Below are 9,848 nucleotides of genomic sequence, written 5' to 3' on the forward strand. Positions count from 1 at the left end.
GAAAGGGCGAGCATGTTTGGTGGGACGGGGATTCGAACCCGCGACCCTTAGATTGCGAGTCCAGCTCCCTAACCACCTGGCCATGCCGGGCCGATACGTACGTGACGTAGTTCTTGATAAAGTGACATTTACGTACGTTATGTAGGTGTTTGTAAAGTGATACTTACGTGCGTGGTGAGGTGTTGGTAAAGTAATATTTACATTCGTGGCGTTCAGCGGGGTAACGTGACATTTACCACGTGGTGTACATATTGAAGAAATGATATCTGTATACTTGGCGAAGATCTTGGTAAAGTGATCCTTACACACTTGGCGAAGATCTTGGTAAAGTGATCCTTACACACTTGAAGAAGATCTTGGTAAAGTGATCCTTACACACTTGGCGAAGATCTTGATAAATTACACATTATCGTAGTAATGTTCGTTTGTCGGATCTATATAAAGCTGATATTTTCACAGTTCAACATATGAAATATTTTATATTTGTTTACACGGTAATGTAGAACTTCCTGAGGATAATAATTCCACGTAATAAATATGATAAGTTATGGAGGTGAAACACTTAACACCCAACTTACCGACTTATTTTAATGTCGATCACTAATGGTGGGTACACTTATTGCATCGTATGAAGTAATTCTATGTTTTGCCTGTCGCAACATTCAACATAAAGTATTGCCCAAAAACAAATTGGTGAAATTATCAATTCTGCATGTAAAATACAAAGGAAATCCCAGCTGCAATTAGTGAGATTAACTGCATTATTGGTGGTGGTTTTGTTTACATACTTTGTGTGCTTCACATGACCCTGTAACCAATAAAGTCATGGACCCAAAAGTAGTTTATAAAAATGTGTTTTAAAAAAAAACGATAATGTCCATAAAGATGTCAATCATCAGTAATTCTAGGGTTAATATAACTAGAATGTACATATATATGTAGATCTAGACATACTAACGAACTTTTAATAATGAAAAAAAAAACTTTTGGCGAGAAAAATATTATTGTGACCATTAGGATCACGTTACACTAACCCATAAATATTGTTCATAAATACGGTACGAATAAAATATTCAACGTTTCGTAAAGCAGCAGTTTTCCGATTCATTAACGACATGACGCAAATAAGTTTTTTTCTATGCCTTTTCAACCTTTCACAGTATTTAAACATTTAAGTCAAAATTCAGCCTTATAAGACATAACCTCATGTGACACATTTAAGATCAGTTAGTGTTTATGTAAAAAATGAGACGTTTGTCTAATACTTTTTATATGGATTATCAGGTGTTCGTATACTCAATAATTTATCACCAAACTATTGCTAGCTTCATTCTGTAAAAAGAAAAAACAACAACAGGAGATGCAGTAAGTTACAAAAAACCGTAAGAAATAAAGGAATCGGTATCTGGTTATAATTATCTGTACCTATAATATCTACGGACATAAAGATTGAGTGCACCAAATTTAAACAATATCTGCGGAGTCGTTTCTGTGCAATGGAAAGTTTACAATAAATGTTTTGTTAGTTGTGTTGAAGTGAGTAGTGTACCAAATAACCAAATATTTCTTAGCCGCGGCAAAGCGGCTCATAGAATGGCTCTGAGTTTTTCCCTTTTTTTTTTTCAAGTACAAACTTTTACCTCATAGCTTCATCATCTCTTGACCGATTTGAGATATAATTACAGTTTTGGACTCGGAAGGTCAAACTCTTTCGATTGTTGTACTTGATCACGCCCAAGGTCTCATAGATTAATTTACTCTAGTCCCGCCTAAAAGAATTTTAAGTGCCGTGGCTATTGAGGATTCCCTCTTGTTTAATATTACCTTGAAGTAGCCGTACTTGTTTGTTATTTGCGTTAATGCCTGTCTTCAAGTGCCGTGGCTATTGAGGATTCCCTCTTGTTTAATATTACCTTGAAGTAGCCGTACTTGTTTCTTATTTGCGTTAATGCCTGTCTTCAAGTGCCGTGGCTATTGAGGATTCCCCCTTGTTTAATATTACCTTGAAGTAGCCGTACTTGTTTCTTATTTGCGTTAATGCCTGTCTTCAAGAATTATTAAAAACTATGGCAAAGCTATTTAAGACTATCTGCCGCGTCTCTAATATCGAGTTGCCAAACACAGAGAAGGAAACCGGCTGGCAGCAGTCACTGCTAACTCTTGGGCTACTTTTTAACAACGTATCGTGGGATTCACCGTCACAATGTAAAGTTTCCATGGCTGAGAGGGCGAGCCTGTTCGGCGCCGGGTTTAGATTTCGCGATCTGCAGATTGCGAGTCAAGCACTCTCACTACCAGATAAGTCACGTCTATAAGAAAAGTAACAATTATTTTTAATTTCGAAATTATTCCATAAGTTATTTTTAATTTACAACTACTTTAAGATAAGAACCGAGTTTATACAAAACATTATATATATATATATATATAACTTACATTTTCTAAAACTTTGAACTCACTATTTAAAATAAGATAAAACAATCTGGATAAAAAAATGCCTCATGTATTCGATATTGGAATTCATGGATCTGTATTTCTGAAATTAAGATACAACCGTATAGAAAACGTGAAAAAGATGACGTCACTTCTGTAACTTGAAATAGGCGAATATTACAACTTGGAGGCGCGGGTTCGCTCTCTGGTAGAGCTCTGGATTTCGAAGCTGGAAATTGAATTCTAATCTGCGTGGTACCATAAAATATTACCTGTACTTAGGCTGTGGATGCGTTATAAGACTGGCAGTCAATCTCTTAGTGCTAATGGAGGGTGATACTGACTAGCTGCCTTCTCTCTGGTCAGTAGCTCAAAATTATAGACAGCAGTAGGTGCCTTAGTAGCTTTGTCATATACATAAATACAATTAAAACTTTGAAGGAATAAATGAATATAAAACTTAAAAGAGACTAGTGTGTAAATGAATTTTACCGTAAAGTCTTAAAATCATGTGCAAAATCTGGGTGATTTAAATAGGTATAGGAACGAATAAAGTCTGTTTTGATAAGTCCAGTCTGATCTTCAAATGACGTCAAACAACAAAGAGCTTGAATTTCCAATTTTTGTAAAATATCTGTATTATCGTCTAATCTTTTGTAGCAAAATTCTCAAAATTCGTGAATATTTTCTATAATTTTGATTTTCTTGGGAAGTTCGATAGCGGCCATTCCAAACCAGAATCTTAAGAATATTGAACATTTATAGATGCTACCACCTTCGACTGTTTCTACGTTCTTTCTGGTTTGTTGGGCCTTGATCATCAGAAGGTCATCGGCCCTTAGTTAGTTCTTGACTAATGGAACTAGAAGTAGGCCTTTAGTTAGTTCTTGACTAATGGAACTAGAAGTAGGCCTTTAGTTAGTTCTTGACTAATGGAACTAGAAGTGACGATTTTGTAAGTTCTCTCTTTTGTATTATTAAAGTCATTCAGAGTTCAATTTTAGTAATAGAAGTCTCGCTGTTCTGTAATATCCAGGAATGTGGAGAATAGTCACAAAAGGCACTAAGATATTTTTGCGTGCAAGCCTTGGACTACAGAACACAAACTGCTTCAACCCCTTCTCGTTTTTTTTACATGAGAATTTGTGTTTCTAATTCTATTATATGGCCCCAAAAGGCCAGTTAATTTAAATGTGACTATTATAACATATTTTCTTCAGAAAGTTTTGACTGCAATTTTATAAATAATGATAATATTTCATTCGGTTATTGTGAAATGTCTGCTTCGATGGTCATTTTGAATTAATGATTAAAGGTTTTGGGACAAATTAATTTATAGTTAATTTTTTTATTATATTTTAAATGGGTCCAAACTATGAGAATCAATCGAATGCAAAATTTGGAATATTTGGAATGATCCCAGTGTTAACAAGTAAAATTGCAATTATTTATAACCATCGTCAGTTAACATTCTTAAAAAATTAAAAGCTGCCATTTTTATACTTTATAAGATAAAATCAATACTCAGTATAACATCATACAATGAAACGGCGTATATTTGACTAAAACTTCTGATAAAATAGTAAGGTAGTTTAGCTGTGATTCAAATTTCTAGCATGTCTTTCGTATTATCATCTATAACATTATCTATCATGTTATACTTATACCAGTCGTTTCTATTGTAGTTTCTGTGTAACTGAGCTACAGATTCCGTAAGAAATATTATGCGACATTGACATAGTATGACTGAAAGATGTTTTGTCAGGTGACAATGAGCTCATACATATATCTAATATTAAGGCTCATCTATGATGCCACGTTCAGAACCTTATTAGAAGTGACCCTAATTACAGCTTCAAGTCACTTTAAGATTCTTATACTTGCTGGTTCGTTCCTCGTTTTATTTATTTATCACTAGCTTTCAAGCTCATCTTGAACCTTTTTCAGGCAAGGAACGGTTTCAAATAAAAAATAAAACATTCTCACTTAAAGAAGTGCTCATAAATGGGATCGAAAGATTGTGCCAAATAAATAAATAATATGGAACAATCCTGAAAGTATTAGTTTCATGATCCCAGTTCTTGAATCATTATCTTAAACTTTTGATTTATTTGGAAGCTTTAACGCCCAGAGATAAAGTACTATTAAAGTCAGATATGATAAAGATAATTTATCAAATTAATAAGTCATAACAGAGATGTTATAACAGCAATTATAAATCACTGTTCTCTTTAATTACATTCCCGAACATTATACCAATCACTTCTAACCATGACTAGATGATACACACAGAATATTCACATGTCATCTTCTTCTGGTGTTGTGTATGCCATGTTTTATCACAAAACCCATACATCTCCACACCATGCTTAGTTTTGTACATAAAGATTAAGCCGCCAATCTGGCTGGTTGCAGTGACACATTCGACTGTTCAGAATTGATTTATCGAAGTTTTAGCCCCAAATTGCTTCGCCTTGTCAAATACTTTAACTTGTTTCCACATACTTCTCGCACCTGTATACTATTACTGAAATTCATCACGCGCTGCTGACAAGAGAATGGGTTTTCCAAGTGTAGGCAACATCTCTAAAACAAACTTTGCATCAACTCACATACTGATAGTCTCTTTTGTCAGTATAAGATGATGTTGACAATAACGCACTTTTTCACTTACCTCTTGCCCCCCAATGTCACAGTGATATGTCTGTGGACTTATAATGCTAGAAACCGGGCTTCGATACCCGGGGTGGTCAGAGCACAGATAGCCCATTGTGTAGCTATTCTTAATTACAAACAATCACTTACCTCTTACTATTAAAATGTTTGTTATCTGGAAATGTATTTATCTCAAAATGGCATTACTTTAAATCTCTAACTGAAATACATGAATGCTGTTTAATTCAGATCTTCTAGTACACAATATATTTATCTTACTTGTATGATATGCTTTTCGCAAAGTAAAATGAAACGTTGACAACTGACTTAATGTACTTATATATACACTCATGTTTATTTAATTATGTAGATTTAATAGTCCGGATTTATTCATCAAACATCTTATGGTATCTGTTTATTGTTTGTTCTTAGCTTAGAAATGATGATGTTCCTTCAGAAAGAAAGAAACAGTCCTCTTAGCCAATTACATCTCGCTCTCTTTCAAATTTATATATGCCATTAAACTTGAAGTCAGCAAAAAATAAAGAGTTGAAGTAATATGAAAACTTTACGCAAAATGTAAAATATTACCACGACTGAAGAATGCGTTTCTGTAGCTGGTATTAAGGATTATTTCCAAGACAATAGTAATTGGTCTCTTGGGCATTTACCATGAAGTTTAAGTTTACGTATCGTTTTTTTTTCCTGAAACTTTATTTCGTATTATTTCCAAATTAGTTGTGCATATAACAAAGAAATTTAAGGATAATATGTTACTTTTAATTACCAAATTTGTATCTTGTTCATAACGAGCTAGCGGATAACTAGAACGATGTACAATAGAAGTTCATAGCATTTTCAAATTGTGAAAATTAAATACTTGTTACAGAGAAAATGAAAAAAAAAAAGAAAGAAATAATCCGATCTTCTTAGATAAAATGCTAGAAAGGCTTTGCTGACAAATTGTTTAATTAGATGAAGTGTGTGTGTTTTATTATGAATACAATACTATAAATGTTTTGCCGCTAAAAAAAATCATCATTTGATTTTCATTCTAAATTACTTATGGTTTATGGTTTACTGTGAAAATATTATTTGTTTTGGATATTCACACAAGGTTATAAAAGGGTTATTTTCGCTTTGCAGTTTCTAATTATGAACTGATAGATTAGAATGAAGGCATATAGTCAACACCACCCGCCGCCAACGTTTTGGCTACTCTTATCAAATAGTGGAATTTGACAGTCCAGTTCAAAACGCTAACTAATAAGTTAGGCCCGCCCCATGGTTATTGTGGAAAGAAATTTGTTGACTATAATTATTTTTCTAGAAATGTTATCTAAAACATTTTTGTAAAATCAGACCAAACTCTGAACGTTATAAAAAGATGTACACAGTTTTTACCTTCCGTATAAATCAAGATGTACTCATTTGTTACATAAGAGTAAATCAGGTTTTATATTTAAAATTAAATACCTGAAAGCGTAAAAAATTACCGTACAAGTGAAATAATTTTTTTGTGTTTCTTTATGTGGGTAGAATTATTTTTTAAACAAATTCAGGAATAAAGGTATTTCAAAGTTATACTTCTTGTAACTTGATATCGGGTTGGACACTGTGATGTCCAAAGCTCAGATGCCCATTACGTTTCTTTGCTCTAAAACAAATAAACAAATTTTTACATATATTTTAAGTATTTGGTAAACTTTAAGCCGGTATTTCTCGGCTGAATGCAATGTACTTTATGGCGATGATATTTTCTTTCACCCTATCTGGATGTACGTCAGGCGTCGAACAGGTTAAAAGTTTCGGCATTATGTGTGAGGAAAGTAAGTATATGCTATATTTTAGCTTATAAACGAGTTGTCAGAAGAATGGTGGAGATTGTACGTCGACACATATCCTTCTCACTCAAACCTCTGTTCAACTACAACCTAAACAGCAGCATCTTAACCAAACGTAACAAGACGTATGCTCTATGACTTTTGTATTGATTGCTTAAACAAATACCAAAAAAAAGGAGATAAATAGAAATATATCTATGGGACTTAGTGTCACACTACGCTACGATATATTCAAGTACGATGTCAAAAAAGTTAAAGTTTCATTTTAAAATATGTTTTACATTTAAACACATTTGTTTTGGACTTATTTCAAACAAACTGAACCGGAACAAAGTAAATAAAAGTAATAGAACAGATCTACTTGACAATAACTCTAAAAAATTTTAAGCAATAAAAAGCACTTAAAAACTTCGTACCTTTTAATCTCAGAAATCTGAAAAGTACGAAATTTCATTTAAGGCTTAAATTTGAATTTAAATAAATCGTACAAATGAAATGTTCATCAATATTTAATAGTAATCACTTTACTTAAAATTTCCATATTTATTTATGTAAATAACCGTGTTTTTTTCTCAAAATAATAAACATTATATTTTATTTTATTATTTAAAAGTATGTTAACTACTCAAAGGAATTTTTCATGAATTTTATTTCAGTTACTTTATATTAATTAGGACATTGCAGTATTTTAACAAAGAGCATTTCTTATTATTCTTTAGAAGGGAAATATTAAAGTTAATGTGAGAAATTTAGTAAATTAAACTGGCAAAAGAAAGCACACTACTATCAAAATATATGTAAAGTTATTGGTGCTAAAAGAATACCGAGACTAAATTTTGATATCTTCTGTTATTTTTATTTCCTTCAACTTTAACATTTATCAGGTATATAATTGTGTCTCTAAAATGATACTGTCTAAGCTGGGAAACCATTTCTTTTGTTATAAAAAAATGTTCACTGAAGATTATCAAAATGATTCGTAAAAACAAAAACTATCATTTGTGATGGAGTATAAAGTGATCATTTACCATCAATGATGTGTATTTCGAAATGTATTTATGTTAGTTAATGTACTAAGTCCTCACGTATTTTGCTTATCCATAGTACAATAACAGATTAGTACCTCAACTAATATTTTCTATATATCCCTAAGAATAATTCAAGGAGTTAATCTAATCAAAAATCAATAAGGTATGAAGCGCTTACGAATGCAAAGTTATTAAGTTCTTTAGACTTACTGGATGTAATGAAATATCTATACTCGAGTGTGATCCTTCGCCAGATTCAATATCAAAGCACTTTTGTTAAAGTTAGAGAACAATATCCACGTACATGTTTCTCGTTTACCATGACATGCTTGAGACTACAAAAATGTGTTGATCATTCATAGGCACTAAGAAGAATGAAATGAATTTGGTCGTGATAAGGATTATCTTGTTAACGAATTCCTTCACCGTCCAGTTATTCATGTGATCAATAAAAACCTAATCGTTTTCACCTTGTCAAGTTATCGCTTCGCAAGGTTATTTCCTCAACTTACAATTATATGTTAAAGAAACGACAATTTAAAAACAAAACTCCCAACCAATTACACGTGAGAAAATATAATAAGGCATCACATAAGTTCAAATGTCAATATTGTCTGTATGTCATTGAGGAAGAAAATGAACATACACTCAAGTGCTAATACTATCGGTATGTCACTGAAGAAGACAATGTACATAAGTTCAAATGGCGGTACCATCTGTATGTCACTGAAGAAGACAAAGTACATAACCTCAACTGTTAATGTTTCTGAAAAAGATGATAGTCGCCACCTAAACACCTGACATTTTGGTTTTAACTTTATGTTTTTAACTTAACATTTTAGATCAGTGTGTCCATAGTTCAAAAACGAAATTAAAATAAAGACATATTAGGACTTCTAAAGTTTTAATACGACTAAAAGTATGTTCTTATTTTATTAAAAATCCTAATTAAACTAGTGATATCGAAGGCAAATGAAAACAAAGAGGCCTATAAGCCTTTAGGTGTTGGTATGGAAGGATTTAATTTAAACGCACACTTTTCTACTGTTCCATAACAACAAAGAAAATGAAGTGATGAGCCTTTTCAACAAGATTTATGATTTCACCGAGTAATTTTGTAGGTGAAAATATAAAACATATGCTCTAATATTGGATAATTAACCCAGTATGAGCAGAATATAGAAAACAAGTATCTCTAGAAAGACCGTCATAAGATTAAGCCTCTCCAGTAAGATCGTTGTAAGAAACAAGTCTCTCTAGAAAGACCGTCATAAGATTAAGCCCCTCTAGTAAGATCGTTGTAAGAAACAAATCTCTCTAGAAAGATCGTCATAAGATTAAGCCTCTCTAGTAAGATCGTTGTAAGAAACAAGTCTCTCTAGAAAGATCGTCGTAAGATTAAGCCTCTCTAGTAAGATAGTTGCAAGAAACAAGTCTCTCTCTCTAGAAATATCGTCGTAAGATTAAGTCTTTCTAGTACGATCGTTGTAAGAAACAAGTCTCTCTAGAAAGATCGTCGTAAGATTAAGCCTCTCTAGTAAGATAGTTGTAAGAAACAAGTTTCTTTAGAAAGATCGTCGTAAGATTATGCCTCTCCGGTAAGATCGTTGTAAGAAACAAGTCTCTTTAGAAAGATCGTCGTAAGATTAAGCCTCTCTTGTAAGATCGTCGTAAGATTAAGCCTCTCCTGTAAGATCGTTGTAAGAAACAAATCTCTCTAGAATGATCGTCATAAGATTAAGCCTCTCTAGTAAGATCGTTGTAAGAAACAAGTCTCTCTAGAAAGATCGTCGTAAGATTAAGCCTCTCTAGTAAGATCGTTGTAAGAAACAAGTCTCTCTAGAAAGATCGTCGTAAGATTAAGCCTCTCTAGTAAGATCGTTGTAAG

The sequence above is a fragment of the Limulus polyphemus genome, unplaced genomic scaffold, assembly GCF_000517525.1.
Source record: "Limulus polyphemus unplaced genomic scaffold, Limulus_polyphemus-2.1.2 Scaffold2406, whole genome shotgun sequence".
Lineage (NCBI taxonomy): Eukaryota > Metazoa > Arthropoda > Merostomata > Xiphosura > Limulidae > Limulus > Limulus polyphemus.